This window comes from Cynocephalus volans, chromosome 16, assembly GCF_027409185.1.
Source record: "Cynocephalus volans isolate mCynVol1 chromosome 16, mCynVol1.pri, whole genome shotgun sequence".
In the NCBI taxonomy this organism is placed as follows: Eukaryota; Metazoa; Chordata; class Mammalia; order Dermoptera; family Cynocephalidae; genus Cynocephalus; species Cynocephalus volans.
Genome location: NC_084475.1, coordinates 25,702,034 through 25,724,594, shown reverse-complemented (window position 1 = coordinate 25,724,594; position 22,561 = coordinate 25,702,034). Strand labels below are relative to the sequence as shown.

General features: G+C 42.6%; 1 pseudogene; it reads left to right on the top strand.

Annotated features, from left to right (window-relative positions):
- Nucleotides 1-19,712: 19,712 nt before the first annotated feature.
- On the top strand, nucleotides 19,713-21,118 carry LOC134364490 (insulin-like growth factor 2 mRNA-binding protein 1; annotated as a pseudogene).
- Nucleotides 21,119-22,561: the final 1,443 nt, after the last annotated feature.

Here is a 22,561-nt window from a genome sequence, read left to right as displayed (position 1 = left end):
TTTTGAATTATATATTCAGTGTAATTATAATTCTGGTGAAATTATTATATTATAATTCTCTGAAAATAAGAGAACTTTCTTTTGACCAGGCATCAATGAGTACTGAATCATGTGCTCACAATTGCTCATGATTGCTGATTGGAAGACTTTCCTACACACTAACTTTGGCCTCCAAAAATGTCAAATCTTGCTTTTCCTCCACCACTCACATTTTTCTGTGCCAGGCACCACAGGACACATGTATGCTGGCCTTGCAGCGCTGAGTAAGAACGCTAGACAGATCGGAAAAAACGAATCTTCCTGGGTGTCATATCCACAGAAGTGACCGAACCACTGCAACATAGCCTACCAAACCCCAAACTAGATGTATCCGCAGCTTAGTTTCCCTTAGCCAGATCCCAAGAATTCCCGCTGCCACTTCATCATCACCTGATGTGGAAAGAAGTGTGAGGGATGGAACTCTGAGTGAAAAAAGACAACAGTCTTAACAATTTTAGTTCATTGATCTTACTTTTGTGAAGTTTACAAAAACATGTGACTATGTTAACAATTTGCTGGTAACTCTTCCAGGCCTTGGCAGGATTTTTTGCATGGGAAGGCCCTAAAGTTGGAGATGTATTACCTTCACTGTAAGTATGCCTCTATACTGCATTTAAAAACAAAACAAAACAAAAGAACTAATGCCCAGAAAAGAATTGAAGGAGAATACCCCAATGATATTAACAATGTTTATATTTATGTGACATAATTGTGAGTGGATTTCATTTTTTTCTGTCTACTTTTCTATAATATCAAAATTTCCTTAACTGACCATCTTTTATTTCAGCATTAAAATAAACAAATTCAATGCAATCCCCATCAAAATTCCAATGACATTTTTCTCTGAATGGAAAAAATTATCCTAACATTTATATGGAATAACAAAAGAACACGAGTAGCCAAAGCAATTCTGAGCAAAAAAAAATAAAGCTGGAGGCATAATACTACCTGACTTCAAACTATATTGCAAAGCTATAATAACCAAAACAATATGGTGCTGGCATTAAAACAGACACATGGATCAGTGGAATAGAATAGAGAATCCAGAAATCAACCCATACACCTACAGCTATCTGATTTTCAACAGAGGCACCAAGTCTACACACTGGGGAAGAGAATGCCTCTTCAGCAAATGGTGCTGGGAAAATTGGACATTCATATGTAGAAGAATGAAACTAGACCTGCACCTATCACCATATACCAAAATCAACTCAAAATGGATTAAAGGATTAAGTATACATCTTGAAACAACAAAACTCCTTAAAGAAAACACAGGAGAAACACTCCAGAAAATAGGATTGGGTACAGACTTCATGAATATGACCCCAAAAGCACAGGCAACCAAAGGAAAATTAAACAAATGGGATTACATCAAACTAAAAAGCTTCTGCACAGCAAAAGAAAGAATTAACAGAATGAAAAGACAACCAACAGAGTGGGAGAAAATATTTGCAAAATATACATGTGACAAAAGATTGATATCCAGAATGTACAAGGAACTCAAACAACTTTTCAGCAAAAAAAACAAATAACACAATTAAAAAGTGGGCAAAGGAGCTGAACTGGCATTTCTCAAAGAAAGATATACGAATGGCCAACAGACACATGATAAAATGCTCAGCATCACTCAGCTTTCAGGAAATGCAAATCAAAACCACACTGAGATACCATCTCTCCCCAGTTAGGGTAGCCAAAATCCAAAAGACTGAGAATGATAAATGCTGGCAAGGATGCAGAGAAAATGGAACCCACTTACACTGTTGGTGGGACTGCAAAATGGTGCAGCCTCTATGGAAAATGGTATGGAGGTTCCTCAAACAATTGCAGATAGATCTACCATGTGACCCAGCTCTCCTACTGTTGGGAATATACCCAGAGGAATGGAAATCATCATGCTGAAGGGATACCTGTTCTCCAATGTTCATTGCAGCTCTATTTACAATAGCCAGGAGTTGGAACCAGCTCAAATGTCCGTCATCAGATGAGTGGATATGGAAACTGTGGTATATCTACACAATGGAATACTACTCTGCTATAAAGAAGAATGAAATACTACCATTTGCAGCAACATGGATGGACTTAGAAAAAATTATAGTAAGTTAAAAAATAAGTCAGGCACAGAAAGAGAAATACCACATGTTCTCATTTATTTGTGGGAACTTAAAATAAATAAATAAATAAATACACAAACAATTAGGGGGGAGGGAAGAAGACACAACAATCACGATTCCTTGAACTTGTTAAGACAAGTGAGCAGATATGACATTGATGGGTGGGAGGGGGGAAAGGGTAGGGGAGGGAGGAATCAGTAAAGGGACATGAAAATCAACTACATTGTATATTGATGAAAGAAAAATAAAATTAAACTAGTTTAACTGACATTTCTCCTGGCCTTGTTGTTTCATGGGCTGTAATCTTTTGATTTATCTTTTATCTAGATAATGATCATGAAACATGTTTTAATTCACAAGAAATTTCAGCTCTTTAATAAGATGTCATTTCCGACCTTGTGAATCGTTTATTCACGAGTTATACCAGCTCAACCAAGTCTTCTCTAAACCATTACATAGTTGCATATGTAAAGTTGCAATGCTTACAGCTTTATTGATAACCAATAGTATGCAATAATAAAGACAAGATTTCACCTACAGATTGCCATAATTCTCACTGATTATGAAATAAATATATACGCAAAGCTTTCTTCTATGACATGTGTGTGAAATGTTTACGAGAGGCAAAAGTGCCTTCAGCTTTTTTTCATGAAACATAAGCACATTCGTGATTAGCTACATGTATGTGCACGTGTATGTGTGTGCACACATGTACGTGGGTGTGTGCATTCATGTGCATACATGTGCTGTGTATGTATGTGCATGCATGTACATAAATGTGTTCATGGATGGATCCAAGAATAACTTTATTTACTCTTAGAATGAGTTTTAGGACCTGTCACTTAAATAGTGTAAAAATTCTGCACATTCCCAGCATGAACACAATAATAAAACAAGAGTCCATATATGGTCATCATTAGTCAATAAGTTTAGAGCAAATTTCCTAAACTAATATTATGGCAAACATTCTTTCAAATGGTTTTTAAAAATATAGTGTGAAAAAATTCTTCTCAGAATATTTAGCAAAAACTGGGTTAAATGTGTGCGCTTGTGTGGAGGGGAGGGGTTGTTAATTTGGGGGGCTTTTTTAAACTACTGGACTACTGACTTTAATGGGTAGATAAGTACTGTAAATCATCAAGAGAAAATGGAGTATGCTGCATTTCCAAACTTATTTGATCAGGAACACATTTTTCTTCCCAGAGCGGTTAAAGTCTCTAGATGGACATTTGGAGTACCAATATTTGGAAAAATGTTGACTTAGATTCTGATGTTTGTTCCAATATGTGTATTCTGTGAAGTGTGGTATATGGAATCATTGAAAACATTTGTCGTCTGTCAACATTGAAAACTAAACAAAACATTGCTACTGGGGAACTGGTTTACCTTTGCTTGAAGGCAAATTCCACATTTATATTTTTAGCATAATTCAATCTGGAACATTGCGACATAGGGAGAAAAAATCAACCAGCCCTGGGTAGTCACTGTCACTGTGGAGACCTTTCCAAAAAAAGGGACTGAGGGGAGGAGGATGGGGAGTGGTGGAAAAGATTTACTAACACATTCAAGATACAATTACAGAAGATGAGTTCTTAAATATATTCAGTTAAATGCATGACTGTCAGTTACCAACCTCTCTCGAGTAAAGAGCAAAAACATTCTAAAAGAAAGCAGAGTGAAAAGAAAGAATTTCACATTTATCTTTCTCCAAGTTTTTGCCAGAAATGTAAAACTCAGTGGAGTAAATGCTGTGTGCCAGTCTGCCACTTTGCTAAATAACACAGAATACTGTCAACAACATCAATTTCATGTTCAGGAAAGTGCTATGACATTCTCAGATGAAAAGAAAAAAGTAAAATTTATTATTCCATCATAACTACAAAAAGAATAAACAGATACGTTAAAACGGCCATGAGGTCTAAAGTATTATACCAGACTACAAGACTGAATGTCATACCAAATACATATGAAACATAAAAATGGGAAGTATTTGGTTGGCAGAACAGTTCTTGAAAGACAAACAAATACCAGATGGAGACCAAAAAGATAACCAAAGTCCAATGGTAAAAGGACAGTGCACATTGGGAAGATGGAAAACATTCAAGTGCCCACAGTAATATCTTTGAAAACTGCTTACAAATTTCAAAATAAAAGTAGATATCCTTTTCAAAATAATATCCCTGGAGTAGAAGCTGTTCGTCTCTACAGGCTGCAGATAAAATAATTTACAGACAGACTTTGTCATCTACCCCTCGGATCTGCTCTCTCCTGCAGCTGTTGACTGTCTGGGACCTGATCAATGCTCAAGCACAGACCTCAAGTTTGTGGCCATTGTTTGCCTGCTAGATACTTTTTTGGACTGAGCCGTTGAACTTTGAAAATCCAGTTTCAAAATTATCATCCAATAATTGAAATAAAAGTACCAATGTCCTATTTTATATGATACTCATACAATGTAGTCCAGGAATAGCGTAAACTATTGGATTTATGTCTCCACAACTCCAGGTTTGGTGATATCAGCACAGTGAGAGCTTGAAATCAGCTGCGGTGGGAGTATTTACACTACAGGAATCAGCAAACATGATAAGTCGAGGCTTTATCTTTTCAGAGAGCCCATTGTTAAACACTTACCAGGGCAACTCTGGTAATATCTGTTAGTGTTCTGGAATTCTCTTGATTATTGACAGTTCATATTAGCTACCATTAAAACATTAAGGTTATTCAGATGCTTCTGCCCAGATTTACATGTAGGGTATAACATGAAGGGATAAAAGTTACGATAAAAGATCTGAGCTCCCTCCAGAATCTTACCAGAGAGACATCTGAAAAGGTCCTGCCTAAAACACACAGTATAATCGAGCAAGAAATATCAAACCTCTCTAACCAGAGCCCTAGTGCCAGGAGGATTCCTGCTCTCAGTGCACACACAGGAACAGGAAAATTCTGGATTGATGCATAACAATCAGGTGTTTTGGTAAGAATTTTGAAAGTGCCATTGGTAAATGCCAACGACACATTAATCGTAGTTTGTAACTACCAACTACTAGTAACTGTTGATAATCCACCTAGAACATTGTGGTAAACAGAGCCGTCGTGAGGGGGAATTGGTTGTGTGCCACACGAAGGCACCTGCTGACGGGTTGAGCAGAGTCTGAAATGCAACCTGCCCTCCACTTGCGGGCTGTGGGGCTGCAGCCACCTGGCATCTCGTTGTAATTTTGGCAAAGGTGTGTTATGTGCTAAGGGCTACACTGACAGTAAATAGTCCTTGGTTAAGTAAAACATAAAGGACTGTAGAATTGGAAGTCATAACAGACAACGGTAACCACAAAAGACTTGTACTTTTCAATCAGGGGCTTCTCTTAAGACCTCTAAGGATGCTTTAAAAATTATTCAGGAAAATTTCAGCCAGTCCAGCTCTGTAACTGCAAGCTCTGACACACTTCTGCTACTCCAAATACACAACAATGATAGATTTTTTTTTTAAAGGAAAAAGAAAAAAGAAGTCAGCCAGATTCCAACACAAGACAAACATGTCTGTAGGCTAGAAACAGAAGAGAAAAACAAACCGAGAAGCAGAGCTGAGACCTGGTGAAGGCGTGGGAGAGAGGAACGGATGGATAGACAGAGAGACAGATGGACTGAGGGGCAGACCTATAGACACGGGTGCGTGGGGAAGCAGACAGTACAAATGGTAAAACAAGAACTCTACACAAAATAACAAGATGGGGTGACAGTCACTGAGTTGCTCCAGCACATGGAGGTTCGTGTCACCTCAGACAGGAGCACAGAAATGCAGCATAACTTGTCATGTTGTTAGAAAGTTCTGTTGTTAAATATGCACATTAATATATTAAGGATAACCACTAAAAGAAGAGAAATGCAATCTTGTAACCTGCAAATCAGCACAGGAGTTAAAAGGGAATACAGAAAAGTTTATCGGTCCACCAGAAGGCAGGGGAGAAAAAAAGAACGAAGTAAAGGAATGTGAAAATAAGGAATCAAAAAATAAAGTGGCAAAAAATAAGTCCAGCCTCAGCAGTGCTCGAAGTCAAACACAGTATTAAAACACAGAATTTGTCTTAATGAGTTAAAAATAAAAACCTGTGCCGGTTACAAAAAGCATATCTAAAACAAAATCACACAAAAAGGCATAAAATGAGATGACAGAAATATATATATATATATATATATATATATACACACACATACCAGGCAAGTGTTTGGCTAAAACCAAGCTGGTAGACCAGTATTTGGATCAGACAAACGGAAGTTAAGAGAAAAAGAATTAGGAGGGATAAAGAGGAACCCCACGTAGCAGTGATTAGAACCCTCTGCCAGGAAAATATAAAAACCTTGAATTTGTACGCGACTAACAGCATAGCCTAAAATATACATAAAGCAAAACCAACAGCATGGCAAGGACAATTTGACACATACGTCATCGCCATGGGCAATTTTAATATCCTCTGATAGATGTAGCAGACCAAAGGTTAGTAAAGACAAAAAATTTAAACCACCAAATTAATAAACTTGATCTAATGGATATATATAACCCTGAGCTAGCAGAAAACTTACAATCTCTTCAAGCAAACGTGAAATATTTATAGACACTGCTATGGGTTAAATGAACCCCCTAAAAGTTCATGTATTGGAAACTCGATCTCCATTGTAACAATGTTAAGGGGGTGGGAAATCCAATGTGGTGGCTAGATATTTGGTATTTGAAAGGTGGGGCCTTTAAGAGGTGATTGAATTGTGAGCACTGTGCCCTTGTGGATGGCTTGATCCATTCGTGGCGTCGTGGGCATGGTTCTGATGGTGCTGTGAGCACAGGTAGTGAGAAGCTTAGCTCTCTTGCTCCGGCGATTCATGCTATGTGACGCCCTGCATCTCCCCGGGACTCTGCACCAGAAAGAAGACCCTCACCAGCTGTGTTCCCTGAACCTTGAACTTCCCAGCCTCCAAATCGTAAGAAATAAATTTTCTTTATAAATGACCCAGTTTCTTTATAAATTATCCAGTTTCAGGTATTCTGTTATAAGCAACAGAAACGGACTAATACAGAAACACACCATGTACTAGGTCACAGAGGAGTCCTCCACAAATTTAGATAATAGACGTCATGTAAGCCATTGCTCACACAATGAAGCAATTAAATTAGAGAGAAGTAAAAAGACAATTTAAAATAAAACCGAATCACCATTGCAGCACGTTACAGGGAACTCTGAAGGAGAGGCAGGACACCAAAGCTTGAAGCAGGAAGCAAAGTTTATTGGTGCTGGCACCAGCTCACTGGACTTGTGTCACAAAGGCCGAGCCACCCCCGGTACAGCAGAGCTATTTCTTTTATATAGTTTTTACTTCCCAGTTTTTACAGTGGGGCAAAGGGCAACCTTATATGATGATGTTTTTCTCTCAGGGATCAAAAGTCCCAGATCAGTTAGCCATTGCAGCAGAGCAGGGTACAGCTGGGCATGTGTGATAGCAGGGCAGGGCGCAGCTGGAACAGCATGGGTGCCTCATCACCACGAGTGTAGGAAGGAAAAAAACAGTAGGCTGTGCACCCTAAGACATACACATTTGAATCTGAGGTGCAACACCTGCCTGCTGAGTGTCCCTGACCAAGTCACTTACCCTCTCTGGGCCTTGGTTTCTTCACTGTAATAGAGGTATAATAATATCTCTTTCACAAAATTTCATGCCGATTAAATGAGGGAATATCTGTAAAAGCACCTAGCACAGTACTTGACAAAAACTTAAATGCTAGTTTCAGTCCATTTGCATGTGTGCTCAATAAACATTGTTTGAATTCATAAATGAATACCAAGTAGAAATAAATACATATTCTTTTGCAAAGAGAATATAGAATAGAATTTAACGAGGTCCTATTTCAAACAGAGACAAGAAAAAATACGGCACATTTTATGTTTTTAATTATCCTCTGATTTGAAAAGAAAGAAAAGATTTTGTCCGGGCCTCTGGAAAATCTGATGCCACATCCTGTTTGTCCCTCGCATGTTAATTTCTATAATCAGTTCAGATCATGAGGTCACTTTGTCCAAATAAAAAGAGGCTTCACTTGTGAAACGGGGGAGCTGAGAGGGCAATGTCTGGCATTGGCCGCCGGCAGCACACAGAGCAGCCGGCCGCAGGGCCGGTTTTCAGAGAGGACCCAGCAAAATGCAACGAGCGTAAACCAGCTGGATATAAGAGAAAACTTCCTGACAGAAGGGGTTGCCACTCTGTTACATCAGGCAGAGGTTTGTGTGATCTCTGGCCCAGTGCGATCTTTCCAGACGCCGTGAAGTTGAAACTGGCTGTGCAGCTCGCTGAGATCCACTCCATCGCTGCCACGATAGTTAACGCCCTGTGTGCAGTGGTGTGGCCCACAGACAGCCCCGTCGCTCCCTGCTCTGCACCCTCCCAGGAAGGCTTTTCAACATGTGTTCAAGCCAATTAGTTGTTGTGTTGCTTCATTTCTATGGGACTCAGAAGAAAGGTTTTCTGCTTTCCATTTTTTCACTAGTGCCAAGGACTTTTCCACTCAATTGTTACATGGAGCATGATGTTCCCAAGGCCATCCTCAAGACTTCAGTCAAAGAAGGAAACTTCCAGATCTTAGAGAAACATGGCAGGGGTGACGAGGCTGACAAGATCAGGATGGACGGTTCAGGAATCCAGCCCTGCTGCAGGGGAAACATCTGGTTTACAAGCCAGGAACAGACATTAACTTCATTTTCACCTGAAAAGCACAACATCGCTGTTTTCTTTATTTCCACAAAAATACTAAACATTTCTGAAGCATCAAAAAACATAGCTTAATATGGGGGAAAAAATAGGACTGGCTAGATCAGGCTTACACCAAAATAAGTTCCAGGCATTTAAACTTTGTAACATAAAATTAATATAAGTAGGTGCTTTTACATTAACACAGGGAAGACCTTCATAAGCTTGAGATCAAATGCAGAACCTAAAGGGAAAATGGACAAACTTAAATACAGAAAACTCTAAACATTTGTATGGTTAGAAGAATCACACAGGAAGCCAAAGACAAATAACAAATAGAAAAAACAGTTTTAACATTCACGACAGTTCAACTCTTAATACATATAAAGCACTTATAACCAAAACTAAAAGGAAAATGGGAAACGGGCGTGATCAGTCACTTCCCAAAGGAATACAGGTGACTAGTAAACAGACCTAAGAAAGTGCAGTTTTAGTAGTAAACAAGGAAATGCAAATTAAAACAACAAAATACAGTTTAATTATTTTTCTCTATTTTTTAATTTTCTCGGTATAAATTTGAGTGAATACCCAATGTCACTGAATCCATTGTTGATAAGTAGTTGGGGAAATAAGAACTCTCTTACTAGCTGACGAAAGTGAAAAAACAGTACAATGGGGAGAGGGGGAATAGAAATTGACAAAAAATATATTAAAATTCTTAAAAAGGGGCATATTCTTTGAACAAAAATTTCATATCTAGGAATTTATCCTAAGGAAATAATCAAACAGAAGTACACAGATGTACCTTTAATCATCCCAGGCTTGTTTATAATAGCAATAAATCACGCAACCCAAATGTTATTTAATAGTGGAACTTTTAAGCAAATTGTGAAACACCCAAGGTACTTTGTGATGATTGTGATGAAGACGTAGCATTATGTCTGTTGATATGGGAAAATGCCCCTGTTATATTAAGTGGAAAATGCAGGTAAACAGGATTTGTAGAGCTTGATCCATTTTTCTCCCAATTGTAATCTGTGTATATACATACACATACGCCTGTAAATGCAAGGGGAAAAATTTAAGGGCTATACAGTGAAATTTTCATGGCCATTTTTGCTCAGTAGTAGGATTTCAGGGAATTTTCACTTTCTTCTTTATATTTTTTTGATTAATCTTTTTTTTTTTTTACAATGAATGTTTTACTCTAGGATTCAGAAAAATCATAAGATAATTTATACTGAGAAGAGTAAAAACAAGAAAGCTGGAGTTTCACTAGACAAAGAAATTCTAGATTTGGGAACTTCTGGGTTTTGCTACTGAATTTATTCAGCCCACGAACATTTTTTAAATATCTCTTAGGGTAGCTCATGAACTTTTTTTTTTTAACTTCTTTTTCACTGAGCAGCAACTCGAGGCATTCAGTAGACATTCGGTCTCACTGACACTCTTTGAGGCAGCAGCCAGCATTCTGCTTCCCGTAAGGAAGCGCTCTGGAATGGACAAGGCGGCAGGGCCCGCACCCCGGACTGGTGGCAGAGGCAGCCCACAAAGGCATCCCCCCTTGACTCCCTTCTCTAGGAGAGGTGCTTGGCCTGAAGCTCATCACACAGAGGCCCGATGTGTGCTCCAACCCCAGCTCTGTCACCGAGCTGCATCGCCTCAGGCAAACCATTTACACGGGTGTTTCCATCCCCTGATCTGCAAAATAAAGATGATGGAAACAGCACGTCCCTTGCGAGCTCGAGCTCGCTGCCCGGGAAGAGCGCAGGCACAGCCCAGCCTCCCTCAAGGATCGGACTCCATCCACCCATCAGCTTCAGTTATCGCAAAGGCCTGCTTTAAAGGAAAGCGCTCAGGGGGAGTTGTTCCCGGTTCCTACCCACCTGCCCTCAGCTACTTGTCCTGAGCACTCACTGTACATGTCCCCTACCTAAGTGTTCGCTAAATAACACACAGGCCTCAAGCTTGCTGAGCCGCTGGGGTCAGAACTCAAACCCACATCCACTGGCCCCCAAAACACACCGTTTGCTTTTTCCCCCTAACAGGATGTGAAGAGGTAAAAGCACATTTACACTCCCGTGCTTCCCGGGTCCACAGAGACAGAAATCAACGTGTCCAAAGGCTTCTAGCACGCAGCTGGGCCTGTGCTCCTGCTGTTCTTTGTGACACTTTAATTCTTTTCTTGCAGAAGGCACACTTGTGGAATTATCAGATAAAGGTTCCTGCTCTCCAAAAAGATGATAAAGAAGTGGATCTGCAAACAGGGCCAACTTTTCTTTTAAAAACAAAAGCAGCCCCAGATGCACCGCCTGCAGTTCGGTGAGAGGAGCAGTGACATCCACATCTCTCATCGCGGTCGCCTGTGCATCGTCTCCAGGGAACGTCTCCTGCTACCCCTCGGGGTCCTGCTTTAAAAACACCGACCTAAATATGTCGCGCTTGTGGCTTCGATTTTTAAAAAGACTTTGATTCATGTTTCTAAAAACCTGGTACAACTTACTGATTGCTGGGGGGAAATCTATTTTGCCTCCATCACAGTGATGCCGGGTAGTGTTCACGGATACTTGTTCCATGGCATGGTGCCAACATCTTCCGAAATAAAAACCAGGACATGGGGTTTGACAATCAGGAGTATATTCATGGGGACAGAATAGTTAGCAAACCGGAAAACCCAGGCCATATGCATGCCATTAACTATACAAATACGTAATGAATGATACACAGGAATAACGTATGACGGTTATGATCTGCTGTCCCCTCCAGGCTGGCTCGTGTCTTTCAACTCCCAAACAACACGAGCAGTCTTTCAGAGGGCAACTAATAGAAAGCCACTATGTGGATTTTGCACTTCTTTCCAATTGCTTATTTAATTGATGACAACTGTCTTCATTAGGTCAGTTAATTTGACAAAATGATAAGTTATCCTTATATTAGCTTTTCTCTAAGACAAATATAATTTTTTAAAAAAATATGTTAAATCCACTAAGAGACTCATAAGGACTATTATATGAATAAGCCGTTAGACAATTATGACTAGAAGAATATTATACCAATTTGCTGATTGCTAAAGGATAAAATCATGCTGACCACCAGGCAAATTTTGAAATTATACACATATTTTAATGGAAAATAAATATGCTTGTGTATGTTATGGCCCATTTCTCTAAACAGGAGCTCGTATTTGCAGAAGAGCAAGCGAACCCTGTCCAGATGTGAAACTGGGAGCAGTAACTAAAAGGACCTACACCCTAGGGCTGTTCTGTGGGTTCAATGAGTTTATATTTGTAATGTGCTTAAAACAGTGCCTGGCACATAGTAAATGCCATATAAATACTGTTGGCAGTGCTGGCTTTAAAATGGAATTATTAACTTTCTTTTCAAAAGTCTTTTGAAATACCTGTCAGAAGTTTTAGCTAAGTTTCTTTTTCTTATCTTTTTTTTAACTCGTGACCTTGGTGTTATTGATATCATGCTCTAACCAATAAGTTTATTTTTATAAAATGTTTTTCTGCTTTTCAGTTGTAAAATCTGTGGGTTAATTATAATGGACTGAAACTCAAAACCTATTTCTACTTCTTTATGGGAATTTTTTTTTCCTTCAACTGTGTGGGTGATGGCCTGGAACCAAATCTTTGCCTAAACATGATCTGCTGTTATTTCATATTCTGGCCAATATGACCCGTCAAGACACGACAACTATGCATACACAGATGTTCCTAAATATGGCCTCTGAGCAAACATGACAAATATAGGAAACCTTGAATACATAAAACATTATAAATAAGTTTGGTTAATTACAATACAAACAGGCTCTCCACTGTACTGAATGAGTCACCGACTCTCCCAGATGGTCTGAATGAAGTTCAAGCAACAGTAAGAGAAAACAATGTATGTCCTTAGATATTCTCAGAGAATATGGATGGGGCGACAGGAGAGTACAGTCAGAATGATCCGGGCAGGGGGAGAACTGTTTGAGCTTGTCTGACAAATCAGTGGGGTGCGGCCTTCAAGAAAAGTCTATGCCGTGAGGGCCTAAGAAGTTTTATGGGAAAGGATTTTTAAGAAAGGGACAGTGAGACAACCTTGAACTGGCAGAAAAGCCAAGCATTGTGTTGCAAAGATGTATCTCCAAACCTTAATCTGTGTCTGAATTTTATGTGGGTGTGTGAGTGTGTGGGTGAGGGGGGAAAGTCAGAGAAGGAGATACCGCAAATCTTATTCCACCAGCACTGTGAATGATTGAGGCCCCAGCCTTGCCTCCTCTAAGCCAGGGGCCTGGAAGCCAAGGCCTCCCAGTCTTCACACTGATTTCCTCCCAATGTAAGGGCAATGAAACCCTTTCTGCTTTGTTCAATCCTTTTCCAACAAATTTAACAGAAGGAAGCTGGGTCTCCTTTCCCACCTGTCCATAGAATAGCATCCTTTGGGCAGCTTGAGGTGTCTGCACCAGGAGGAGGGGTAGCTTCTAGCAGAAGCAGGGGAGGACCCAGGGGGAGCCTGTGGTGTGCAGGGCAAGTGCCTTCAGCAGGATCAGGTGGAAGGACCCAGAGGAAGTGGCCATGTCCAGCAGACAGACCCAGAAGAACATGACCCAGGTTCAAGCAGGCAGAAGAAAGAATCAGCGACCTTGAAGACAGGACAATTGAAATTATGGAGTCTGAGGAGCAGAATGAAAAAAGAATGAAGAAAAGTGAACATACACGTCATATACTGAACACGCCATACCACTTGCTCTTCCATTTGAATATGTGCATACAAGTATTTTATGCACTAAATGTGTTTACAAATATCAACAGAATTCTCAAAAATGAAATTGTCTAGGAGGTCACTTTTTTATAGAACCTGTAGAATAATTAATAGCATTCCACAAAATAATTTCGTTCAGTGCCTACTATCTGTGAGTTATTCTGAGCACTGGGAAGCAGAGGTGAACACGACAGAGAAATCAAATTCCCATGACTGAGGCCAGGGCAGGGTCATGGGCATGGGACCTGGGCAGGCTCACACTGTGCTTGGTTTAATGCTCTACTCACTGTCTTGAAATTCTTAATAATTTTTGAACAAGTGCATTTTCATTTCGCACTAGGGCCTGCAAATTATGCAGCCAGTCCTATGGGGCACACAAATAAACAATAAAGAGAGATCATGCAAAGAAAGAGATAAACACTGGGAGCCCCAAGCCAGGGGCCTGATCTAGCCTGAGGGACAGGGCTGGGGGGCTGGGGCGACCTTGGAGTCAGTGACTTTGCATGGAACAAGGCACTGCTGAAGAGCACTAGGGATTAGCCAGAACTCTGTTTGATTCTCCTTAATTTGAAAATTCATACGTTGAGAGTTTAGCTGTTTATAAGGCAGAACACACATCTATGCACGTGCACACAATACTATAGAGAAAAATTATCCCACACTTGAAAACAAGGCAAAAGGATCTTCAGGCCTTCAGGATCATTCTCAAGCATTTCATTACACGCCTACCCAAGGGTCATCTGATGCCGAGTCCCTAGAGAAGAGGTCAGCAAACTTTTTCTGTAAAGGGCCAGGATGTAAATATCTTTGGTTTTTCGGGCCATATGGTCTCTGTGGCAGCTGCTCAGCTCTGCCCCAGGAGCACGGGGCAGTCAAAGACAGTGCATAAATGAACAGGCGTGGCTGTGTTCCCAGCCACACCCAACAGGCTGGAGCTGTAGTTTGCTAACTCTGCTCTAGGGCAGGTAACTTTGACTCCCTATTTACTATTGATATAGTCCCAGACTGGGCAAAGTTAGATGTTAACTTGTAGACTGATAAATGAAAAATGATTTCTATCTGGTAGAGACTAATTCCAAAACCTGCAGCTATATTGCCCTGCAGGATATTAACCAGTTTTGTATTAACTGGCTGTGTATTAACTTTTCATGATCCTATCACAGCAGTCTTACCCACTCCCTACATATGTATGTATATACGTGTAGATGTAGATGCAGATATATATATATGCTAGATATAAGTATCGATATAAATATCACTTTCTCATACCTGTCTTTGTATCTGCTTTGTCATCTGCTGGTGCTTTCATTAATTAGTTAAACCTTTTACATGTGCTTACTATATATCTGTATGAAAATTCTACTTTTTAAATACCAACAATGTACTTTTCAACCTATATGAAGATAAACAGAGACAGATACAGAATGAATAAGGAGTTTTAACAAGCAACGCTGCAAATGTGATTCTCCCTAAAGTAAATGCCACTCACGTCAACTGGCCTCAATGAATCTGCCCCAATATAGAGATCTCACAACCTGCCTTACTTTTACGTGCAAACCAGCTACAGAGAAGAGATCTGGAGAAGAACGGCTTTTTATTTATTTTTTTAATCAGTATTAAGTAATCGTCATGAAAATACCAACCAGGAGGTGAATCTTCATGCGAGGAAGGGTCAGCACACTGGGCTGGCTCCATTCTTGGACCTCCTGCAAGCTTCCTCTCCTCCTCGGCCCCAGCCTGCCTCCTCTAAGCCAGGAACCTGGAAGACCAGGCCTCCCAGTCTTCACCTGATTTCCTCCATGTTCTCTTGATGTAGGAGCAGCAAAACCTTTGCCCCTGAATTGCCCTAGGATGTAGTCAGAATTCATCAAAGAAATGGTTTACTCTAAAGCAAAGCATACTGATAATGGGTATGGGCTTTCTTTTTAGGGTAATGAAAATATTCTAATATTGATAGTGGATCATGTACAACTCTGTGAATATACCAGAAATCATTAAATTGTACCCTTTAAATCAGTGGGGGAAAAAAAACAAACAAAGAAGGTCACTTGCAGGGGATTCTGTTGAAGTTCGATGCTGCCAGCCCAAGTGCTTCTGACTCTGGTCCATGTGCACATGGCTGACACTCCTCAGACACAGGTGCAAAGGGCCGGAAGCAGAAGAAGGTGGCAGCGGTGGGCATGGCTGTGCCTACCACCCAGTGTTCATACAACTCTGTGAAGGAGGATAAAGCGAGGTGCAAGGATTTTAAAATGTGTGTTTAGATAAGCTGGGGGTAGAGGCTACTTTGGACAATGGAGGCAGAGCCAGGAATATAAAGGAGCAGGTGGGAGACGCGTTGCTCACAGCTTCTCCCATCCCTTTCCGCTGATCTCCTAGCATCAGCCAACAAGAGCACACTCGTCGCATTTGAATTCTGTCAAAAAAGAAGTCCAATAACAGATGAGCTGGAAGGAAAGGATCTAATCGGCTTTTTGCAGCATATTTGCTAATTGCTTTTATTTTACATTGTCTCCATAGCTTTCTGACAAAACATGATTGTTTTTAATGAATAAGTAAACAAAAATAAAGGAAAAAGGAAAAGATTTTTTTTAAAGGGACAGAGGCATCTTGATATTTACTGTCACACATGGTAGTTCCTGATGAGTTTAAATCAATAAGTCCTGACCATTGCCCATTACCTTTAAAGCTCCCTCCCCAAATAGCTCCCAAGCAGAAAACAAGGCTGTCAGTTCTTAATTATTTTGTTCCAGATTTGTTACAACCCAGCTACTTTGCCCTACTTACAATGCTTCCTGTCTGGGTGTTTCTACAAGCTTATCTGCAAGCGTTCCTTTTAACTGACAGCACAGGAGTCAAGAATTTTAAGTTAGTGACAAAAGACAGTTGAAAATGTAAAAATGCAATATCCTTATGGGAAAAAAGCCATATACATCCACCCTGATGGTTTCTTAAAATGCTCCTTGTTTTTTAAATAACTGCTCGTTTTGAAAAAGTATACAATACATGGTGCATTAGAAAGGTATTTTTAAATGTATTTATACATACGATGCGTGTGTAACGTAAAATTCAGTCCACTACAACACACAGTTTGTTTTCTCATGATCTGAACGATGCCCATTGCTCAGTGATGCTCTGAAATGACAGATCCTGCGGACACCCTTGCCGTTGGTGCTTAGCGTCTCACGGTGCGATTTCTCTCACCCCGTGGGCATTCTCACTTGCTATCCTGAGTTGTGTGTGTTCTACATGCATGTTGTTTACTTTCTATGTCTTCCTTTCCTCCACTTATTTGTATTCTGGTGAGCAATTTTATCCACTCTGGCTGATAGAAGTTTTACAGGTCACTCAAGATGTGAAAATGCAAATTTTATGGCAACTCAAGAAGTCTTCAACAAAATGGTCAAGAAAACACGAGGAAACAGCGTTCTAAGACCCACTAAGGTCTTACCAAGACTTCTCCTGTTCAGCCAAAACCAAAGTTTAACTTTTGTTATAAAAGCAAAGCCCCAAAAGCCTGTAAGCAGACACACTTTCCCAAATTAGATACTTTCAGTACCGTATCAAAATAGGAAAACCTTCTTCCCACTTTGCTGACTGCAAAGAAAGGTAGCTGCATATTTGCCAACTACAATTCTAATTTAAGAAACTCTGTGCATGTGAAATCACAGAATTCTCCCTTGATCTGCTCGATCTGATCACCAAATCCTCACAGCCATGCACTTGGGCTCTGCAATTGCCACCGCACTACACGTGCAGCTTACACTGGGTGATATCTTTTTGGCATTATGGGTGCACTGGGCTCGCTCACTGAGTTAATTGACAATTTTTTTCAATTTTATCAGTTCAATCGAACTTGAAGTTCAGAGCACAGGTTAGCTTTAGATATGTGCACACACTAGCAAATCATCAAACTTGAAGTAAATATTATTTTCCCCTTTCTAATTGCTTATTTAGCACCTTTCTCTTCTTACATCGAGAATAGTTTGCACTGAAAAACATATATATGCATTAAAAATGCACACAAAAACACTTAATAAAGAGCCAGGATGATAATGTACCCAAGTTTTCTTCGTTCTCTTTGGATGAAGGAAACAAGATAGTAAGAATCCATTCGCTTCTAGACTGGAGCAGCTCAGCCAGCACAGAGTGGCCTGTTTGTTTAGATAGTCTCTTAAGGTCATCAACATCATCCCCTTTGACAAGGCCTTTTCTCTGACCTCACACGTGAGTTCCCCTCTCAAGCACGGGACGTTTCTTGAAACTCCTCCATTGGCTTCTGTGACCCTGAAGTATTCTGGTTCCCTCTGACACCTCTATCTGCTCCTTCTCAAGTCCTCCTCATGAGATTCCCCTTCTTCTACGGGCATCTTAAATCCAGATGGTCTTGCAAGAGAGTGCATTAATGGCCCGATCATGCACCCCACCCCTTATCCATACTCCTTGCCATATGACTCTGAAGTTCTTCTCACTGAAGAGGGGGATGTATTTACTCATCCTGGACTTCGGGTCCAGACATGTGACTAGTTTTGATAAACAGCAGGTTAGTGAGCATGAGGTGATCAAATGCTCTTTTGGGTGACTGGGCTCGCCCTCTCGTGCCTCTGTCTTTGCTGTGAGAGTAACATGCCCAGGCTAACCCACTGGTCCCAGAGAGTCAAGCTGCTGTGCCATAAGAAGGAAGAGAGACCCTAGAAGCACAGCTCAGCCAGTGTCAGCTGACTGCAGATCTGTGGAGAAGAAGTGATTGCTGTGTTAAGTCTTTGTATGGTTTGTTATGCAGCCTTGTCAGGGGCATTGTTAACTGCCAGACTCCCTGAGATTCTGTTGTCCCCATTTGCTAAATTAGGCTTATTCCTGATGGCCTAGGGGCTAAGCAGACCTATCATATGGTAATAAATATAAGTAATGATAATAAATAATAAAATACAATGATGAGTAATAATATTGTTAATGGTAACTAAAAGTAAATGATAAAATAATAGATAAATAAATGAGCTGTCATTTTTTAAGCAGTCTCCCACTATGTTTCAAGGATCATGCTAAGAGCTTTACATGAGTTATGTCCAAAACTCATGATTTTCCAGACAAAGGAGATATAATTATGCCCAATTATAAAAGAGGAAACTGAGGTTCAGTGAGGTATAGTGATTTGCCCAAGTCCTCAGAGTAAGGAAATGCTACCTAGCATTTGTACTAGGTCTGTCTGTTTTCCACACAGCAACACAAAGTCTGAAAAACACTCATTCCCTGAATTCAAGCAAAACAGCTTTACTCTTATCTGCTTTCTATGTTAGTGTTTCACATGCTTTATTTTTCTTAATCTAAGCATCACATTATTTTAAAAAATAAGTCAAGTCTGAAAACCACTGCCCTGCCTTACACCACCTTCCCCTCTCAGGTCTTGTGACCTCCCAAACACAGCCAGCCAGAGACTAAGATGATAAAACAGAGACAACGTCACCTAGGGCCAAAGGTCCTGACCCCCCCCCCCCCCGAGTTAAATCACATGACATAACCCCTGCCCACTCCTGACCTCATGGCAGCCTTAGATTCTGGAAGGAAGTTTTAGAACTTCAAAAACGGAAGCCTCCTGGCCCCAGAACCAAGGGTGCACTGTCTTGTGTCTCCAGCAGTTTCCCTGTAATTGTCTGAACGTTGCTGGTGTTTGGGGCATGAACAGAGCATGATAATGTATAGGAGTTTGTTCCTACAGCAAAATCGGAAACACAAATCACACATTCCCGCAGAAAGGGATTTGGTACCAGAAGTTGGGTGTTTTCAAACTGTTGAAGCTACAGTGACAGGAGGTGGATCCGTGGTCGTCCAGGGCCAGGACTGGGTGTTAGACTGATTTGCCAAGGGGCACGGGGAATGTGACTGTGACGGTCTCCACCTGACAGCATATGTCTGTTAAAAGTCACACTGAGGGGCCTCGGAGGCCAAGGAGGAACGTGACACACCAGCTCTTGGAGGGGTTTAGGGGTTCAGGATGAAGGGAAAGAGCGATGCCGAGTCGTCCACCCTCCCAAGCGTGGGGGGGGGCCTCTCCCAGGCTCTCCCACGCCCTCCACCCCTCAGGCCATGCCCTCACCGCCTGGCTCTGGACAGCCCCGGGCAGGGCGCAGAAAACAGTTCACCGCTCCTGACCCGCCGGCCTGGTCAGCCTTGCCCCCGCATCCTGCCCCAGACTCCCCCATGAACAAACTCCACCTCAGCGTCCCAGGGCTCGGAGAAAGTGCTTCCGGGCCGGAGAAAGTGCTTCCGGAGCACAAGAGCTCCTGCAGCCCCAGCTGCGGGGTCACATCCAGCCACGCCCCTGGGGACTGCCCCAACGCCCTGGGCCGGGAAGGCCACCTACACTTTCTCTGGGAAAGTAGGACTGCAGAGAAGACGCCTAGAGATCGAACGTGCGGCCCCCAAAAACAAAGGATCCGGAATATCCCAACTTGGCCCGCCGGCCCGTGTGGCACCGAAGAGAGCTGTGAGGAGGGGGACGCCGACAGTGAGGCGGCCGTGGGGGACAGACAGACAGACGCGCACAGGACGGACAAGGCCACCGGCCCCCGCCCGACCCCCGGGGGCTGCTCCTGCGCCTGGAAGATGATCTTGGAGATTATGCATAAGGAGGCAAAGGACACCCACACGGGTGACGAGGCCCCCTGAAGACCCTGGCCATAGTAACTTCGTGCTTCGTGGGGCGTCTCCCTGGCGAGGAAGGACGTGACCTGAGGACGGCGGAGCAGGACACAGAGACGAGAGTCACCGTCTCCTCCTTGCAGGAGCTCACCCTGCACAGCCCCGAGAGGACCGTCACCATGAAGGGGCCACTGAGAGCTCGGGGCCGAGCAGGAGATAAGGAAGAAAGTGCGGGAGGCTTTCCCGAGAACGATGTGGCCGCCGGAGCCTGCGGCTTCGCCTGACCCCGGCCTGGACCTGGCGGCCGCGGGTCTATCCCCCGCTTCCCAGCAGCGCTCCTGGGGCTGCTCCCTGCAGCTCCTTCATGCGGGCTCCGGAGCAGGAGACGGGGCAGGTGTCCACCGCCCAGGCAGGAAGGGGCAGCACGTCCAGCAGCTGTCGTGGTCCACCTGAGACACCTGACTCCAGACTTCGTATGGCAGTCGTCACTGGACCCCCAGAGGCCCAGTTCAAGGCTCAGGGAAGAGTCAATGCAAACTCAAGCACGAGAACTTCTTTGATCCCCAGGAGGAAGTAAAGCTAGAGACTCATATACGGTGCCAGCATCGGCAGCTGGCCGAGTCCTTGGCAAAGGCAGCAACATGGTGAACGAGTTGCAGAATTTGACAGCAGCTGAGGTGGTCGTACCAAGAGGCCAGACCCCTGATAAGAATGACCAGGTCATCGTTAAGATCATCGGTCACTTCTATGACAGCCAGATGGCTCAGAGAAAGATCCGAAACATCCTGGCCCAGGTTAAGCAGCAGCACCAGAAGGAACAGAGTAACCAGGCCCAGGCACGGAGGAAGTGACCAGCCCCTTCCCTTCCCATCGACTCCAGGACAACGGGCGGAAATTGCGAGAGTGTGCTCTCCCTGGCAGGCCTGAGAATCCGTGGGAATCGGGGACCCCCGGCCTGGGTTGTAGATCAGGTTTGCCCACTTGCTCGAGAAAGATGTTCCAGTGAAGATCCCTGATCTCCCAGCCTCCAGTACCCAGCTGATTGGCCCAGCACTGCCCACCTCTTGGGGTGCCACCATTGAAATTCTAGCTGAGGGTGCTTTTAAAGGTGGATTGTTTAAGGAAGTTCTCCAGGCCCCACCAAGAGGGTGGGTCAGACCCCAGTGGGAAGAGAAATAAAATTTCCTTCAGATTTTTTAGACACGCAGAGGGGTGTTTTAATCAGCCTCAAAGGATGGTTTGTTTCTTAACCCTAAAAGCTTTCCAACCTTCTCCCTCCTGCTTGGTTAATTGATTAAAATACCTCCATTCTCACACCCTGAAAAAAAAATTCAAACTGAAAATGAATAAACTTTGCCATGTGTAAATTACACCTCAATAAAGCTGTTTATTTAAAAAACACTGTTGCGAGGACTGGAGAAGTGAAAATCAGGAGGGCTGCCAGAGTCAGGTGACTATTGCGCCTGCATTCGGGAACAGAAGAAACTGCTGCTGAACATTGACTCTCTGGCCCTGAGACAGGCAAATGCCAGGGGAGCCCACAGGCTGCTGCAGAAGCCCAGGGCTGGGGAGCCCTTCACTGCCTCCCCATCTCTAGTCCCACACAAACGCATCTCAGACGCACAGCTGTTTGCTTCCAGAACGTTGGTGGCATGGGACTGTGAAAAATGCAGCTTCCAGACTCCCAACCCCCATGTACAGGGATGCCTGAAAGCAGAGTTAGCAACAAGGACTCAGGTGCAAGCAGTTTATTTGGGAGGTATATTAGCTTCCAACTGCTGCCATAAAAAATTACCACAAACTTAGTGTCTTACAACAACACAAATTTATTATCTTGTAACTCAGGAGGCCAGAATTCTGAAGTGAGTCTTACAGGGTGTACGGGTTGAATTGTGTCCCTCCAGAAAGATATGTTGAACTCCTAACCCACAGTACTTAAAGTGTGACTTTACTTGGAAACAGGGTGAGTATAGACGTATTCAAGTTGAAATGGGGTCATTAGGTGGGGCTTAGTACAACCAGACTTGTGTCCTTAAAAAGGGTGGAAATCACGACACAGACAGGTGTGCGCAGAGGGAAGACAATGTGAGCACATATGGAAAGCAGCCACATGACTGGCGCCATGTACCTGCAAGCCACGGAATTCCGAGGATTGCCAGCAAGCACAGTCTAGAAGAGGCAAGGAAGACCTTCCCCTAGGGCCGTCAGAGAGAGTGCGGCCCTGCTGACACCTCGATTTCCAGCTTCCAGCCTTCAGAACTGTGAGACAGTAAGTTTCTCTTGTAAGCCACCCA